The sequence below is a fragment of the Balearica regulorum genome, chromosome 5, assembly GCF_011004875.1.
Source record: "Balearica regulorum gibbericeps isolate bBalReg1 chromosome 5, bBalReg1.pri, whole genome shotgun sequence".
NCBI classification, from domain to species: Eukaryota; Metazoa; Chordata; class Aves; order Gruiformes; family Gruidae; genus Balearica; species Balearica regulorum.
Genome location: NC_046188.1, coordinates 44,496,341 through 44,513,810, shown reverse-complemented (window position 1 = coordinate 44,513,810; position 17,470 = coordinate 44,496,341). Strand labels below are relative to the sequence as shown.

General features: G+C 37.1%; 1 protein-coding gene across 22 annotated transcripts in view; it reads left to right on the top strand.

The window, feature by feature from the left end:
• CELF1 (CUGBP Elav-like family member 1) overlaps positions 1-17,470 on the top strand; it is a 62,974-nt gene that overhangs the window by 12,217 nt on the left and 33,287 nt on the right. For 12 of the 22 annotated variants that reach the window (XM_075754636.1, XM_075754655.1, XM_075754647.1 and 9 more), the window contains 2 exons: positions 461-547; positions 5,474-5,514. The exons of 1 other annotated variant lie outside the window; for it this stretch is intronic. The gene's annotated coding sequence lies outside the window, so the exon portion shown is untranslated. The remainder of the gene's footprint in view (positions 1-460; positions 548-5,473; positions 5,515-17,470) is intronic. 9 more of the 22 variants (XM_075754653.1, XM_075754648.1, XM_075754646.1 and 6 more) reach the window with 1 other exon arrangement.

Genomic DNA, 17,470 nt, shown 5'->3' with positions numbered 1-17,470 from the left:
AAAGTATATACAAATAATGCTGTAAATGATGACAAATGAGAAACCTTCAGACAGCTTGAGTAGAAGCTTAGAGAGAACTGCTTTGCGTTGAAATGTTTAGATTTTATTTCGTTTGGGTTTTTGAACAAAAGTCAGGACATTCCTAAGTTAATGTTCCCACAGCAACATCAGTGTTTTTGCCTCTGAAGAAAAAGAAATAGTACAAAATATTTTTTAAAGCTTGAGCCCTACACACCCAATATTAAATCTCTTGTAGAGTTAATGAAAACTGCTTGCTGTTGAAAGTGACCTGAATCAATATTAATACCTTAAAATAGAGCATTGACTCCAGTTCTTTGCAGATGTAAATGAGTGTAATTTTGAGACTTGTGTCCCTTCACTTCTGCAAAGGATTTGACCATGTGCCTGTTACAAAAAATAATAAAAATAATTGAGCATATTTTTACTCTTTGGTTTGCAGGCGTGGCAATGGCAGATTCTGCACGGTAGAGTTCATGGCAAGTATTTGTCTAATATAAACCAAGCAAGAGACACATACAAGCTTAAGGTAAATCAGTCTTTCTTAGTTGTGTTTCTTTGAAATTAAATATATTTTTACTTAAACATTTTGCAAATACAGAAGTTCAAATCTACTCAGAATTTTTTATCCCGTTCGATGCTGATCTTTCAAAAGTGGGACACCTCAAAATTATTTCCCTTCTGAAGATGGCCGTAGATGCTGGAAATGGTCGTACGCGCTGTGTCCTCTTTCAGTATTTTAGGTGTAAAAGTACAGAATAGCAGTTGCATTTGAGGATCTTTGTGGGGAGACCTGCAATACATCTTTCTTCTCTGTTTGGATTTGAATCTATTCTCTTTTGTGCAATCAAAAGAAAAGAAGTCTGTAAGTACCATGATATCATTATAAAAGACTTGTTTTAATGTAGAGCTATGCAGATTGTGTCTGTCTAAACACCGCACAGGGATGATTTTCCCATTGAGATTTTTTTTAATCTAGCCTTGAAGTGAAAGTGTTAGTATTTGAATCTTGTGGCTGAGATGGGTGAGTTCAGCTAGTGTTGTTGCTCCTAGAAGTAGGCTTAGTAGTTAAACTGAGGTTGTTGTTTCTGTTTGCTCCACCTCAGTCTTTTACCCAAAAGAAGACTTAAAACTCTGTAGTACGTTTGATAGGTCTTCCTGTGGCATGTACAGTATCCGTAAAGCAAAATATGAATGTGTGTTTTCTGAATATTTTGGATCTTCATTGAAAAAGTAAATACAATGTTGGTGTGTACCCTTCTGCATTTGCAACTCTTGAGATATTTTGTGAGTCTCTTAATGCCATAGTCTGGAAGGATGTAGCAAGTTTAAATCTTTTGTTGGTGAGATTATTTGGTTTTTATTAACAGACAAGTGTTTTGGGGAAACTTTTTTTACTAAGTTGTTTACTAGGTTTTCAGCTGAGATGCAGCTATAACAATGTGATGATATACTCTGACTCCTATTGAATACATTCTGTCACTGGTTCTCAAAATATCTCTTCACAAATAAAGCAAATAAGATAACACTGTACAAATGGAAACCCTTGGGACCATAAAGTGACTTGTCCAGTGCTATTCAGTCCCATAATTAGAAATAGAACTCATGTCTTCTAAGCCCTAGTCTCATGTTTTCAACAGTAGACCATAGGATTGGTTTGCATCCTCAAAGTGTGTCTCTACAGTTTCATTATGGGTGGTAAGACTAATGATCAATCTTGGGAAAGTGTAAGCTGTAATTGCGGACGGAGCATGGAATAGACTTTACAGATATGGTCTACATCCCAAATCTTAAGTATTTTATGATGTTCTGGTTACAGTACCTTGAAGCATGGCATTTAAAATGTTTTCCTTTTTTTGTGTGTGTGTCTTAATCTGCAGTGGTCGCAAAATGTGCACCTCTTCTATTTTTCATTCTGTTCTTCCTATTAACATCTGCAGTTGAACAAAATTACATTCTGATAGTTGAACACACTGTCATGAGTATTTCAACTGGTCTGTTTGCTAACTGTACAGATTGTCAGCTGACCTGTATGCACATTAGTGCTTGTGCTGGCAACACTGAGGAAAACGGTATTTGACAGCTCTGTCTCCAAAAATAAAGTGAGCAGACACAGTGACCAGGAACTGTTGTCTTGCATTGAGCAAGTAGCTTCTGGTGCTGAGAGGTTTGGGTGGTGTAAAGATTGAGTAGAAGGGCATTTCTCAGACAAGAAAGTATGGCTGCTTCCTTGGTAAGATTTTGGCACTATAGGAGTTTCTCATAGCTATCTCTGTTGTCTTGCTGTCTCATAAGTAATGTTTACTAGAAAGTGGCATGCTTTCTGTGGGTTGTGGCCTAAGCTGTACAGTAATTGAAACTTCATCTGATTTGTGTAGGCCTCTCTATTTGTAATCTGACTTATCTAGTGCACTTGCTCTGTCACTCTTTGATGCATTGTTATCTCCCTCCTGCACTTCCTCCAGAGAAATAGTTATTTTTATATTGGCCATACTGGTACTTGAAAGTACGTAAATCTGCAGTGAGTCCAGATTGAATGTTGATTTATGTGAGAGACTGTTGACACCAGGATATGTCTGAGGTGAGCTATGTGGTCTGTTTTATCTATTAGCCTCTTTAATTGTCAATGGTAATCTTGATATCCCACAAACATTAATTCCTGGAAAGTGTAATGAGAAAGCAGAACTAACTGGTCTAGACAAGTGTGGGCTATGACAGTAATTTCATTGATCAGAATCCATTAAATGATCCGGTATTCTACAGATGGTCCTGGGTGCTGATGAGACTGAAGTTTTGCCACTAAGTATCAAAGCAGAATTACTACATTTATTGGGCTCATATCCATTGTCTAGTACTTAGTGACTAGAACCACTTGTTTTCATTACCAACTGCAGTTCTATTTATATTATATTGCATACCATAAGTTACAACTGTGTGTTCATCAGCAAGAGTGTATTTTGTCACTCCTAGATCTGGCAGGGCTAAGTTTTAAATCTAAGAGTTAAACCTTTGTTTTTCTGCATGGAATTGTCAGGTGGTGCCATGGTTCCTCCCAGCTTTGTACAGAAGTTGGAAGTGGTATCTGTACTCAGATGCAGCACTTCAGTCAGGGGGGCAACCTTGGGAAAAATCTTCTTTGCAAAAGCTGTGATGAGATGTCCTAATTTACACCTGTTAATTGTTTTGCTGACCCCACTAAGGGCCTACACTCATGCAACTATGAAGACAGTTCATTATCAGCATCTAATGCTGGGATGGGGTGAATCAGCAGTTTGCCGTGTCAGTTAATTACAGAAATTGCTATGCTACACACATTGCTAGCAGCGTGCCAGCTGTATATACCTTGATCTGATTTCTCCTAAGAAATACAGTTGTCAGATTCTTTGGCCCAGATTTGTCTGATGTATAAACTTGGATAAAGTATTTGGTGTATTTATGTTCTGCATATAATTAAATGAACCATACTAAAACAATTTTGTTTTGAGAAACATTTATGATTTAAGACCATTCTCCCAGGCTTTCTACAGGTAGCTGTCAGATTTGCTGCTTGCTTTTTAAAGTTTTTATTGTCCTGGATTTTACCTTTGATTCAGTGAGGTATATATTTTTTCCCAAAGGTATCCAAGAGTTATGGGTTCCTCTGGCTATGTTAGCTGTACTTCTGGTTCCTTTGAAGTTTTTAAATTAATTCCCTAGAGTGTTACATAGTTACAAGTGTGAAGGGAAGATTTTCTTTTTAACATTAAAAAGTTGTTTACCAGTATATTCTTAAGTATTTCCAAGATCAATGAGCTGTGTATTTCCGGTTTTTTTACAAAAGCTGATTATCACAGAAGTACAACTTAGCATTTACGACAACTTCCATAGGACTTAAATATCTGGGAAAGATTGGGTTTAAAAGAAGAAAACAAAAAAATTTGTGTTATATGATGTGTTGAAATCAGATCTGTTAGCAGAAATCTGAGACCATTTTTTGGCCATAAACAATTATTATTTAATTAAACTTCAAAAAAGCAAAGGAATGTGGGTGAGGTAGAAGGAGGTGTCCTCAGGTAACATGTTTGCCTGAATCACTAGTAGGAGCTTCATAATCCAGAATGTTATTGTGAAACAGAACAAGAATAAGTATATAAAGTGTTCCCTGACCAATATTCAGTTTCCAGTCATATTCTAGAAAAGATAAATTCATAATTTTGAAAATACACATTTCAGATAACTGAGTCTCAGGATTCATTGATTGACTTTTATTGTTCTTAACTAGTATTAGAAGAAAATTATTTTTTGTTGTGTTTAGGATTCTGTGTTCCTTTAGAGGGTGTAATAGTTTATTAAATCAATTGAACAAATTAGGAAGAAATGAGAACATTTGAAAACTGCTACAAAATAGGGATAAAAAAATTCTCAAGAGATCTCTCAGGAAAAGATGGCATGAGTACATGTGATAAATATTGAAGTATGTTACACGACGATATGGATCACTTATCCACACTTCTCAAAGAATATAGAACAAAGGTTATGAAGGGGCCTGCAAAGCAGTGAAGATACGGGAACTCAAATAGCGTTGTATAACTTTTCTCCTTGCAGATGGATGCAGCTTTTGAATTGGTACCTATAGATAAATAAATGGAGTTGGATTTTCTGTAAAATACTTCTAGGCTACCATGAGTGTAGTTCTGCAAAATAACCTAGGAGGAAGCAGAGAAGAAATTCTTTAAAAAAACCAACCAAACAAAAAAAAAATCCCCAAAAACCAACCACAAGTAAAAAAGTCCAAAGTTTGTATTTAAATATATGGTAGTTTGTGCTGTGGGTCAATTACTGAATCTGCAAAAAGAGAACCCTGAATCACAGAGTAGCATCCCCTACTTAGGAGGTGCTAGTACAGAAAGTCTGTATGGTTTCTTGTTGGTGATTTGTTCAAGATGTAGAAATAACTTTTTTCCTTGTGTTGTTTGTTCTTTGTGTTCCCTAATTCAGAGCTGTTTCATACATTTCCATCTATACTGTCTTACATTAGAGTTCCCATCTGCAGGTTCATTGTCATCTGTTTGTGCTGCTGCTGTCAAAATAATAATAGGAGTAATATAGCAGTTCAGGATTGTGGCTACTGCTGTTGGTAACTCTACTTCTGTCATGAGAGCCAAAAAGCCAGACAGGTAGGATAAATCCCCTGAATGTTGTTAGGAAGCTACAAGACTTCTGCTTTCAGCCATGTTGTGTAGTTGCAGTCCTTTCTTTTGCACACTTTCATTTATTCTATGTATTTTTGAAATCTGCAAGTTCATTTTTGAGTCTAATGAGGGTTGTTACCACCTCATGATGACTTGTATTATTAGAAATATGCTTTGCTTTCACAGTCCTCAGCATTTTACAAATGAAGTTCATGCTGTAATGATTGTTATTATCCGATTTTAGCTCTGGAGTACTCAATGTCTGTGTTTTTCTTGTCTTTTAGAGTGAAGACTTGAACAGCTAGAGGGAGGTGCATAGCTGCAGGTATGAACCAACTACAGTTTGTATCCCTCAGTTACGTATGGAGCTTTCTTTCAAAGATTTAGAGAGAAGTTGTTTTTACTTTCAATCATGAAAGCAGTCATTTTCCACTGCAGTGAGCAGTGCTCCCTGAACCTTAAACTCTTTGCCATTTCCTGCCTTTGTACTGCTAAAGGGGGTTGGGAGTGTTAACAGTTCAGGACTGTGAGTACCAAGTCAATAGGCTTCTTTAGCTCCGTCTGCAATTTAATAATTTTAGAAACATAGCTAACTACAAAGTAGAAATGCCTGTCTTCATAGTAATTTCTTGACCAGAACAAATCTGAAGTACTCTGTACATGAGTACATGAAGGCCTAAAGGTGAGTATTAGTGGGACAACTCCCTGTGGGCTGAGACAAATTTGATTATGTGCATCAGAATGGGAGCATAGTCTAGTGTGAAAATGCTTGGAGCCAAACGCAAGGATCTTCTGGTGCAGTTTTCTTAATGCCTGGAGTCCAGTAAGGGCGTAGTTTTCATGAGACAGCTGAGACAATTCCCCCTCTCTTACTCAGTTTCCACCTGAGTAGTCCTGTGTCATTGATTATGCTTGGTTCTCATGGTAGTTTGACTGCATGGTAGACAAAGTCAGCTTGACTACCCAATAAAAAACTCTTTTGTGATCAAGTTCTTATTTCTCTGGTTTAGCAAGTTGGAATGATTTACTGCGTGGTCAGAGGAGTACCAAAAGAATAGATCAGACTGTAACTGTGCACCTTAAGAATTTCAGTTCACTTTTGAGGACTATTGACCTGTAACTGCTTTGTTAAGTAATAGTATCATGCTCAAAGTGTGGCGATTGTTGCTCTTTGGATGAATCACCTCTGCTCTGGCAGAAATCTTTAGGGTGTGCTTTAGTCTGTAGACAACCAGGGAGAGTTGAGTTTTGATATTGTCTTGAGGAGATGCTTGTTTTCTACTATGGTCGGACATTTGCTACAGTTTTCATAAATGCATTGGAAAGGATTTAGTCATGTCTGTATCAGAAAGAAAATCAAATTTGTCATTAAAGTACAGGATATCCTGTCTCTCCATGTGTTACTCATCAGGATAGAAAGAGCTAAAGTTGGATTAAGAAACCCGGGAACACTTCCATTTTCAAGTGATTTTTAGAGAATCAGTGATTGACCTCTGCGTTTGGAAGTACCAGTTTGGGGGCATTGGTCTCCAGGCATTGTGGGTGTTGCAAAACACTCAACTTCTTTCTTAAATGACTAGTGCTCTGTACTTTGCGCTTCCTGCTCCTCTGCTGCTCCATTAAGACCAGACAGAAGGTATGAAGGAGAGAATACTGGTCATTATATTTGTGTTTGTCTGAAGAGTTTCTGTCTTTTGAGACAGACTAATCTGTGATTAAACATAGTTTTTCAAACTCATGGGATTCTGCCAATCACAAGAAACAGGTCTGGATTCAACAGATTTGGATTACTTAAATAACAAAATCAGATTATTTAAATAGTGAAATAAATTACTTAAATAACAAAATCAGATTATTTAAATAGTGAAATAATCATCAAGTTTATGGTTGCTGAAAATAAGCCATGAAATGGAACGCTTCCATTTGGTGCCAGAGCCATGGTTTCTGATTTTACGAGCAACCTAAAGTTGAATTCGTCTGCTTTCATGTGAATGTAGAAGGGTATCCAAATGAAACAGGATTGAGTCTTTTCTTGAACATCTGAAAATGGTATATAAAATTGTTTGTACACGTCACAGAATGAAATGCCTTTTATGATTAACTCCACAGAGATGTATCAGAATAAAACTGATGGCATTCTGCTTCTGGTCTGGTACAGAGATTAAAATTGAGGAGGAGTCAGCTTTGCTTTGAGATAAGGAATCAATCGATCTTTGAAATAGCACTTGGTTTTGTTCCCTACTTTTCTGGTAGCTGCTGTCTTTAACCAGACAAGTTTTTGAATAGAGAGTTTACTCTGAGACTTAGGATTGCTTCTTGTATTTGGAAATGTATATGCCACACTTTGCCAAAGCAGGTTAAACAGTTACTCATCTGTCAAGTACCGTTGTCTTAAAAGTGGCCTATGAGCATTGACAGTTTCAGGACTGAGGAACTCCTACCTCTGTATTGACTCTTGTCATACCCACATTCACCATGCTGATATTCTGCTGGAGGGCAAAAATACTTTTATACTGTTTAAATGCCCTGTGAATAAAGAGCACTGTAGCATTCATATTGTTCTTACTGTCCTGCCCCTCCTTTAGGATAATCCTGTTGTTTTCCTGAAGGTAAGCTCTGATGAAAACTCCATTGAGGCAGATCTGTAGGCATGTTGTGTGATGAAGAATAGCATCTTATCTGTTTTTACCTCAAACACATCTGTGTTCAAATAAAATTTCTGCAGATTTGACCCCCTTCCAAAATGGAAATCTTTGACATGGAGATGAAAATGGGCATTGAAAGATTGTAGATTTGTCTACTTAGAGGGAACTTCAGTTTTTCTGCCATAAGAGAAGCTACTTCTTCCTCAATACTTCTAAAGTCATTTATAGTTTAGGAAAGTAGATGTAAATTTGTTTGGTTATAGATTTATTTGTTTGGAGGGAGGGACTGTTCTGCATCAGAGTATTCTTCATTCTTTATGGGTTTGGCTCTTCCTGAAGTTGAATCCTCCTGTAGTATCTAATGGTTATTTAGACCTGATTAAAGAGGAAGTTTTTAGATAGGCATGGCTGTATTTTCTTAGCTGATTAGGAAAACTAAGGCTCATATATCGTACTGTTTTTCTTTTGGCTCTAGAGGCTTGGAAAATTAGGTATTTTCCAGAAACATACTCTTGACATTTTGATTATGGTCCTGCACGTGTAGCTTAAAAGCTAGTGAAGTTTTGCGAATGGCTGCTTGTCCAAAATATGCAGCAGGAGTCTCGAGTTTGTTTAAAGACAAGATCACAAAATAACAACTTCCTAAATAAATCACATTTCTTCTGTGCCAGGAGTGATGCTGAAGCTTCCCTTGTTGCATCTGTTAGTCTTTTCTACCCCACAATGTATGCGGTAGCTTGAATTGTTTGCCTTTCCAGGGTTGCCACATCCCATTCCGATCTCCTCCGTTCTTTTCATGGACAATACTGGAGCTGTACCTTTGCAGCCTTGTGCCGAGAGCCAGGGATATTTATGCCTTATCATGTTCTAAGTTGATGCACTATGCAGAAATTGTTATTGCAGTGATTACTATTTTAAGTGCATAGTGTGCTCTCCTGGAGCTGTCTGGATTGCATTTGAACTCTCTTCAAGTAACATGCAACAAAAAGCTTTCATTAGGATAAAATGAAATGAGAGAGAAATAGGGAGTGAATTTTTACTGATTAAAATTAACTGGTTCTCGTTTGCATCTGGTACTATTAGTAGAAGCAATTTGAGATTAAAGAACTCCTCAAAACAGTGTGCATGGCTGTTCTGATGGCTGCAAAGGACAATGAAACTTGAGACTTGTTGCTTTGTTTAGTCCAAAAGGTCTCTTGAAACTTAATGGGGCAGAAAAAACCCCCTGTCTATCATACTTCAGAAAGATTTTTAAACAGGTCTGACTGTTATTCTGAGACATTTCAGTAAGGAAAGGTTTTAAAATCATTTAATAAAATGAAGTTTGTTCCTTTAAGATACATGTTACATTTCTTAAGTAGAAAATGTAACACCAGTTCTTACTTTAAGGTTTTACTTTACACGTGCACAAGGTATGTTGCTTGCAATAAACCTTAGTTAAAGGCATTTTGGATTCGCTCTGGTTTGCGTGTAGGATAATACAACAGTCTTCATATGTGGTATTGTCCAGGAATTGTAGCTGGTTCTGTAGTCTCCCCTGGGTCCAATGTACAACCACACAGCAATTCTCTGTGTAAATGCAGTTGCTTTGCCCATTGTAGTGCTTTGTGGCATGTTTGGCTTGAAGACAAGCGGACTGTTCAGAGATTTCCAGGACCCAGTGGATTTCCAGCTCCTTAGCAGAATATCTTGTGGCTCTCTTTTAGTGGCAGAAAACTAACCTAAAATGTGTGGTTGATTGTTTAAAAATCTCTCTAGCAAATATTGCAGAGATGACAAAATGTTTGTTTTCAGTGCATCTTTTTGACTAAGTATAGACTTGTAGATTCCTGTATTATAGGAGAAGACAGCAAAATATAGGCCTACCTGAAAACAGAGTTCTAGGTCTTGTGTTTGTATTTACAAAGTAAAAAAAGTAGAAGGAGATCTAAAGTATTCTGTTCCATAGAATTGCTTGCAGGGTTGTTTCTTACGCAAAAAGCTGAAATATCTGAAGGTAAATCAGATAAATTTCTGGCCAATCTTAGAAAAATTACTTCTTTTTTTTTTTTTTAGCTCAGACAACATTTGGGGAGAGAAAGAGGGGAAAGGCAGTGTAAATGGATCTGTACCTCTGCTTTCAGGGCATGATAGCTTGCAAGGATTAGTATTGTTATTCTCTTCTACTGAAGATTTAAGTGTTGAAGTACAAGTGTGAGTTATCATTATCATCCATACGTTCTGTGTGTCTCATGGACTGAATTCAGTCAATAAACAAAAAAAAGGGGAGGCAGTTACACTCAAACCTTGCTGCTGCCTTAAATGTTCCATCCTGTCTCCTTTTAGCAGTTCTCTGTCCTTTCACAGGGTAGAAATGCACATCCTCACTTCTTATACTCTCATTTCCTGCCTTGTCTCCTGTTCTGTGTCATACCGCTGCCTTTATTTCCTCTTACTGTTGTTGGGACCAAGCCACTTTTCCTACTTCTCAAGAATTTTTTTCTGTCTCTTTTAGGTACTTAAGATTTCCATAGTTTGTCTCTTGCAAAATACAAGCATTGCTGTGTTCTGGCACTGTGATGATAAAAACTCAAAATGCTTCCCAAACTATGTCTGCTGGAATGTTGGCAGATGTTTAAAAAAAGAATAATTTTTAACCGAAAATTTCTTTTGTATACCTTCTCGTAGAGCTTAAGCAGTACCTGAAATACACATTTCATATCTACTTACACCACCACCCCCCAACCTGCAGATAAACATAAAAGGTTTAAATTTTTTACAGGGTTAGGTTTTTTTGTTATTGTTTTTAATGTTTATAGGTCTTCATAGAATGAGGGGAATAAACCTATATGCTTCTGCTTTAAAAACAGTTCCCCTGAGATTCATACAGCAATGCTTCTTCCTCATTTCAATTATTAGTTGTAAAATGTCTTGCAAAGAGGGATAAACATGTGATGATTACTCCTTGTCTATGATTTGCCAAAATTAATTATTCTAGGGAGCCTGCATTGAGGCTTGTTCTTACCTGTTCTACAAGTACAGACGCTCTAATAGGTTGTCATGCATTACTTGCTCCAAATTCATGATTTGGTCTTTTGGCGATTTGTTCAGCTTATTTGCTTTGTGTCTAGTATCTTTCATATAGTGTCTTCTTAGTCAGGCCTTTGCTGTCGTCTTTGTATCACAGTAAGTTTTACTGTGTTGTGGATTTTTTTAAAATTCACTACTACTACCACCAAGAAATAGCTGATAATGCTGATTTTTGCCTCCCTCTGTGTTCCCTTAGTCTGAAAAAATAACGAAATATGCAAGATAAATAAAATTTAGCTGGGAAAGACTGAAATTTAATTTCAGATCACTATTCTGAAGGTCACAATTGGGAACTTAAATTACAAAATTGAAGTCTGAAGCTAGCAAAAGAAAATGTCTTACACTATAAGGGAAAGACAACAATCCAGGCACCTCACTTGTTATATTTCTGTGAAGATTATAGTGGAATTGTATCATTGGGGAACAGGTATAAGGAGGAGATAATCAAACATCAAAGAGAAGATGGAGTTTGTAGGGGAAAAAAAAACATTATTTGAAGATTTTACTTACATGGACATCTTTTTTATTTATTTTACAGTGCTAATGTACTACACTATTATCCTAATGCTGCACAGGTACTATTCTTGAAAACAGGCAGGGCAGATACTGGCTGCCTTTGGAAAAAACCCAGGTAAATACTAACCAAAGTTGTCTGTCACTGTCTAAATGACAGTATTGCAAACTGTGATACTAGAAGTTCCTTGTAGCTTCTGCCTTTGTGTAAAAAAGAATTAAGTAAATGCTGATTCTGGAAATAATAGTGATGTATCTCAAAATATTGCAAAACTGTTTGAGTAATCTCAAACCAGAGAGCTTTGGAGGCTATCAGCTTGCTTATTCCTTGTTGCCATAGGGTAATGAGAAATTTTGTGGTCTGAGATGGATGTTTGAGGTCATCGTCAGGAGACAGCTTCATGGCCAGTCTATTCCATTTTTTTCCCTCTTTTTGGTAATGCCTGTGCAAGCCTTTGTAGTATCATCACTGAAGCAGCAGACACAGCTGTAGCGGGTCAAGCACTGGGTGAGCAGCCCCATGCTTCTATGCAATAAGGTGGTAAAACTCAGGGTAGCATTGTGCAGCTGTTCTGCCCTAGAGAAGCAGATCATTGTCTGCAGAGCTCTGAGTTGCTCGCGTTGCAGAATGCCAATACCCACAACCCCATCAGTATATTCACAGCACACTTATGTGTTCCCTCTCAGGCAAGTGGGTGAAGAGACAATGTGTCAGAGGGAGATGAGAGAAAAATGGAAGGAGTTTGGAGGCCACTGTCTTTGTTTGTGAAATTTATTCATCTGCTATAAGATGGTCTTAAGACTATAATTCAGCTTCTGAGTTCTTAGAAGTCCTGTTACTAGCAGTTATTGGCAGAGCAGGACCTAGTTGCAGGTTTTTTTGGCTTCTTGCATTTGAACAGACGTTGTAACCTGTTTCCTGGTAGATAAGCTCTTGTATTGCAGAGCTACTGTCTGCGATTTGGTGTAATTGTCCTCAGGAGTGAGACAGATATTGAGTATACCACAGATTGAATTTGTTCATCAGTTTTATGATGGCATATTGAAAGCAATTGGAAGGCATTTTTAAAAGAGGGGAAAGTGTATATACTGGCTACTATCTGTGTTGTAACATTTGCTGAAGTCCAGAGGTGTGGGGTTTTGGTTTGGTTTGGGTTTTTTTGTTGTGTATTGGGAGGGGGGGAGAATCTTAATAAAGCAATTTAATATGGTGCTGATAATAGCCGAGCACTTTTATTTAGCATTTACCTAGTATGTGTATAGTTCAGTTCTTGAGTAGTTTTAATAGGACAACTCTTCTTTTTTTTTTTCATAGTGCTTTTTGTTTTGTCCCAACACAGATGCATAGGCATACTCCTGCCCTTTGGCGTGTTCCAGACCTATCTTTGCCATTCACAAAGGTTAATAATATGTAGTGTTTGTTTTCACCACAAAACTGATGGTGGTCTCTTGGCCTCTCTGTTTTCAGCTCAGGAGAACCTAACCTGTTGTGGTTTGGTAGCCTCTGATGGGTCTCTTCCAAGTACTTTTCCAGTCTGCTCTTGCACTTATGTAAGTTTGTTGCATCTGCACTATCCTGCCAACAAGGAGTTCCAAAAATCTAGTACCCTTTGTATGAAAAATACTATCTCCTTTTCTCCTTAGAGGAGGAATGCTGTTGTATCAGTCGTTAAGATTTTGCTTTCTTAGCTGTCGTTTGGAGATAACTAGCTGCATAAGAAGATGATAGCCACACACAAACTATTACAGCTGATATATGCATTCACTTCATTGCTTGTTGTTTGAAATAAAAGCAAGAGGGACATTTAGACTGGTCAGACAAACGTGTGGCAGTCAAAGCAGAACTGTTCCGCACCAAGTCGGTATGTGGATAATACTGTAGGTGCAAGTCTTCCTTACTTGTTTTTGCTGTTAGATTAAGGTCAGAGATGTTTCTGTCAGGGCATTAGTTGATTCCTGGACTTTACTGTTTGTACTTCCAGTAAAATGATGGCTTAAAGTCACTGGCCTGCCTAAAGAACTGGTATTCTAGACTACTTCGTTGGTGCCCTTTGAAGTGCCTTTGCACTAATGTGTGCGGCACGGGGAATAGGCAGGAGGAACTGGATGGCTTTGTGCAGTTTGTGCTCTAATCTAGAAGTATTTTGATTAATAGAAATAATAGGTATCTTCTACAGAGAGCTCAGTTGTATTTTTATTGACCTGTTTTTAAAGGAAACAATGCACAAGCCTTCTACTGTCATTCCTTCCTGAAAACTTTTGAATCCACTGTTGATACTCAAATAAATTTGTCAGAGCAGTAAATGCCTCAAGGCATTAAGTTCCGAACCATTTAGCATTAAGTGAGGGAGTGGTCAAAACAGAACATTCAGCTCTTGCTCTTGCACACCAATGGGTGTGCAAGTAGATCTGAACTAGCCTGGCTGTTGGCTATGGTCTGCACAGCTCAACAGGTAGAAGTCACTGACAGATCTTGAGACTCATTGGATTTATTGTAAGGAGGTAAGGCACATCCGTAGGAACAGCTTTTTTTAGTTCTGTTTTTGGTATGTATCAACTTACTTGTGTTAAGGGTTACCTCTCTAGTGTATAGGTTTATTGTATAGCAAACAGTATTCTTAGTTCTCTATGTCTCAGGAAAGCGTCACAGCATCCTGGTTTGCCTGTGACAACTGGAAATTGAGGGGCTAAGGGAAGTTGCTTGGGTTTTTGCATCAAGTTGGTACAGAGCTGCCTTTTCTGCCATGGTTTGCAATCCCTTGATGCATCTCTGAAACAGCATATTTAAGCGATAGGCCTTTTATGACCAGCTTAGTTCAGAACCCCTTTGTACAACAGACTTATGTAGATACAGGAATTTATATACTGTTTTGCCACCGCATAATTGTGATCTCGGTTGCTATAGAGAAGCAGTAACTCTTGTGGTTTTAATCCAAACAATGTCTTCCATATCTATTTTCACATGAAGATTTTGCACTGGGTGTTCTGATTTAAAAAGGTGAAAAGTTGTGACTAAGGAACTTGAGAACTGCAACACTGGACACAGTCTAGTTCGTAGTTTCCTTCTGATAATGCCTAGTACTATGTGCATTAGACAAATGGGTCTAAAATCTTAACAGTTATTCATTAGTCTGTGTTTAAAGATGAGGTTACTTAGTTGTTCCTTCCTAATGTTAGCTAGGAAGGTGGTAGTTCTTATGTGCAATATTTTGATGCATATAGCTTGTGGGTTTTCTGTTAAAAAAAAAAAACAGTTGGGATTTATATATATGTGCAGTAAATAAAAGTGGAAATATATATCCCTGCATTCAAGCATCCAGTTGTGCTTGAACCCTGTCAAGCTTTGACAGGATCACAAAAGTCACTGCCACTAAAGATTTATTTTATCCATTAATTTATTAGGAAACGTTCCTTCTTATAAGCTTCAGATTTGCCTTTGCTGTTTCCTGCTTTACTCCTATGAACATAGGAAACTACAACTTTGTGAATTGTGTGGTAATAGGTGCTGTTTCAGGTGAATGTTGCATAGCAGTAAGAAGGCAGAAAGAACAGAATTAGACCTTTCACAAGAAGCATGTGTGAGGAAGCCCATAGGCAATTTAAAAGGAAATGTACCTGTATGTGTTTCTATCTTTTTATAAGCTCCACTGTTTAGAATTCATTAGCATAACAAATTTTGTTCACTTCAGCACAAAGTTTTATCTCCTTTTCCATAAAAATAACCTGATTCCCTCCTTTTAGTAAATAGATTTTGTATAATTTATTTTGAATTATTTGTCTTTACTATCAAATAAAAGAGTAAGTTTAGCTGACATTTTATTTTTCCCTTTCTAAGACTGCTTAGGCAGAGAAAACATCATCCTGTAAGCCAGAAGGATAGGTGACTTGCTGCTTCATCTACTGGCAGAGAGCTGGGGAGTCTGGGGGATTCTTCAGTCGGACAAAAGTTCAGGATTCATTCCTTTTGACTTTCACAGAATTAATTGGAGTAGAAGCTACAGGTAAACAGGACTTCATTCACAAGCCAGAGAAGTAGGTCAAGAATGTATTGATTTACCTCAAAAAAAAAAAAATATATATATATTCCCCCTCACCCCCGCCCCGTAATATTTTGAAGAAGGGGAGGGGAAAAAAAATCTGCTTATAAGCTATTTTAGAATAAAAGTTACCTACTTTGTGAAAATCCATCTAGGTCTGGAGAGTATGGAGGAATCGTGCTCTCAGATAAATGCATAAGAGAACACTGTGAAACTTTGCTGTTTCTGAGATAAAAGCATTTGTCATCCCCTCCTATCCTTTTTTTCCACCTGGAAACTTCTACAAAAATTTCATATTAAAAAATGTTTTTCAGTTAATTTAATCTGAATTGTAGGCAGACCAAAACTTCATGTATTTTAATGGTAAATTCAACATTCTGAATGTGTCAGATTTGTGTACCCATGGTGCATAACTGTCATAGAGATTGGCAGAGGAAGAAACTGCAGTTTTGGCAACTAGGTAAAGGGCTTTTTGTACCCAGCGAGGCATGGGGAGATAGTTTGGATTTCAACATAGGCAGAAAACATTCTGACCACATGCTTACATGATCAGCAATAAAACAACAAAATATTGACAAGTAGTTACTGTATTTTGATGCATGTAACCCAGGGGTTATCTGTTTAAAAACAAAACTGCAATTCAGCAACACTGTAGGGATCTGGATATGCACAGATAATAGAAGGGGAAGTTTATTCTAGGACTTGTCTCCTTCAAAGCTTCACAGCGTCCGATTTCTCCATAGCCTGCATCTTTTCCCATAGTTCGCTCTCACCATCCCAGTAGCTCCTCAGCTTCAGATTTGTATATGTTGTCTGAGGTTCAGACTGTTTAAAATAAAAGATGGTATTATCTTTAGCTTTCAGAGTTAATTGCTCATTGAAATGAACAAGGCTTTCTTAGGAAAGAAAATACAGCACAGGTTTTTTTGTTTTGTAGTTTCTTTTTTTATTTTAGGTTTTGTGCCCCAGGATGTGATGTAATTTTGTAAACTTAAAAGCAAAATTTTTAGTATTTATATTCTGCAGTCTCTGAGGATCATATATAGTGATATATTCTGCAGCATAATCTAGGATTTAAGAAGTGTCAAAAAAAAAAAAAGATTTAATCTGTAGTATGTAGACATTTTTAATGTTCGTATTGTCAGATTAGCACCACATTTAAATGTGTAGCTACAGTCCATAGAGCTTGGAATTTCAAACATTGTTTCTATTATCCTTTGAATAGAAACAGTCAAAGAATGGATCTGGAAGCCAGTAGGAATTTGACATCTGAGCAAAAAATAAGTGTGTTTAGCTCTCTTATTTTTCTTTCTTTGTGAGCAATGGCTAGGATGACTTTTGTGGGGTTTTAATAATTCCAAAGAAACACTGCTTCCTCATTTATTTCTTCTTATTTCTGTGCAGTAGCAAAATACCATCTTTTACCACTCTGATATTTTCATAAGTGAAGTCCATATGTCTTTGAATTTCACTAGCTTGATGCCTTCAACTAAATAATGTTAAAAAAACCTGTTTGTACACTAGTGTTTTATCACTGAAATTGCCATCATTACTGCAGAAGTACAGTATCCCAAGCACTGAGTCTTGGCCAACATACCTATTCACCTAGTATTGATTATTCCTCTCCTCCAAATGGTACATTACAACATGTGAAATACTTTCAGCACTGTTCATTAAATGAACACATCACAGGAGAAATTAGAGTAAGTATAAATATGAATTCAAAATTAATATGTAGCAGGATAGTTGCACAAAACTAATGTTTTAATTATCAAAGCCAGTAGACTGAATTTAACATGGAGTATAACAGTGGGACAATGCCTGTAACTTGTTGCAGGTTTGTCTTAATGGAACAAGCAGATATGACTTCCATTTTGTGGAGCAGAGAGATGAGGGAAATGATGGGTGTAGGATCAAATCATAATGACTTAGTGATTTTCATCAGTAAACTAATCAATCTCTATAACGTTTTTAAAACCCATTTTCTAGAGTATCTGTTGCCAGCATCATCTTTCGT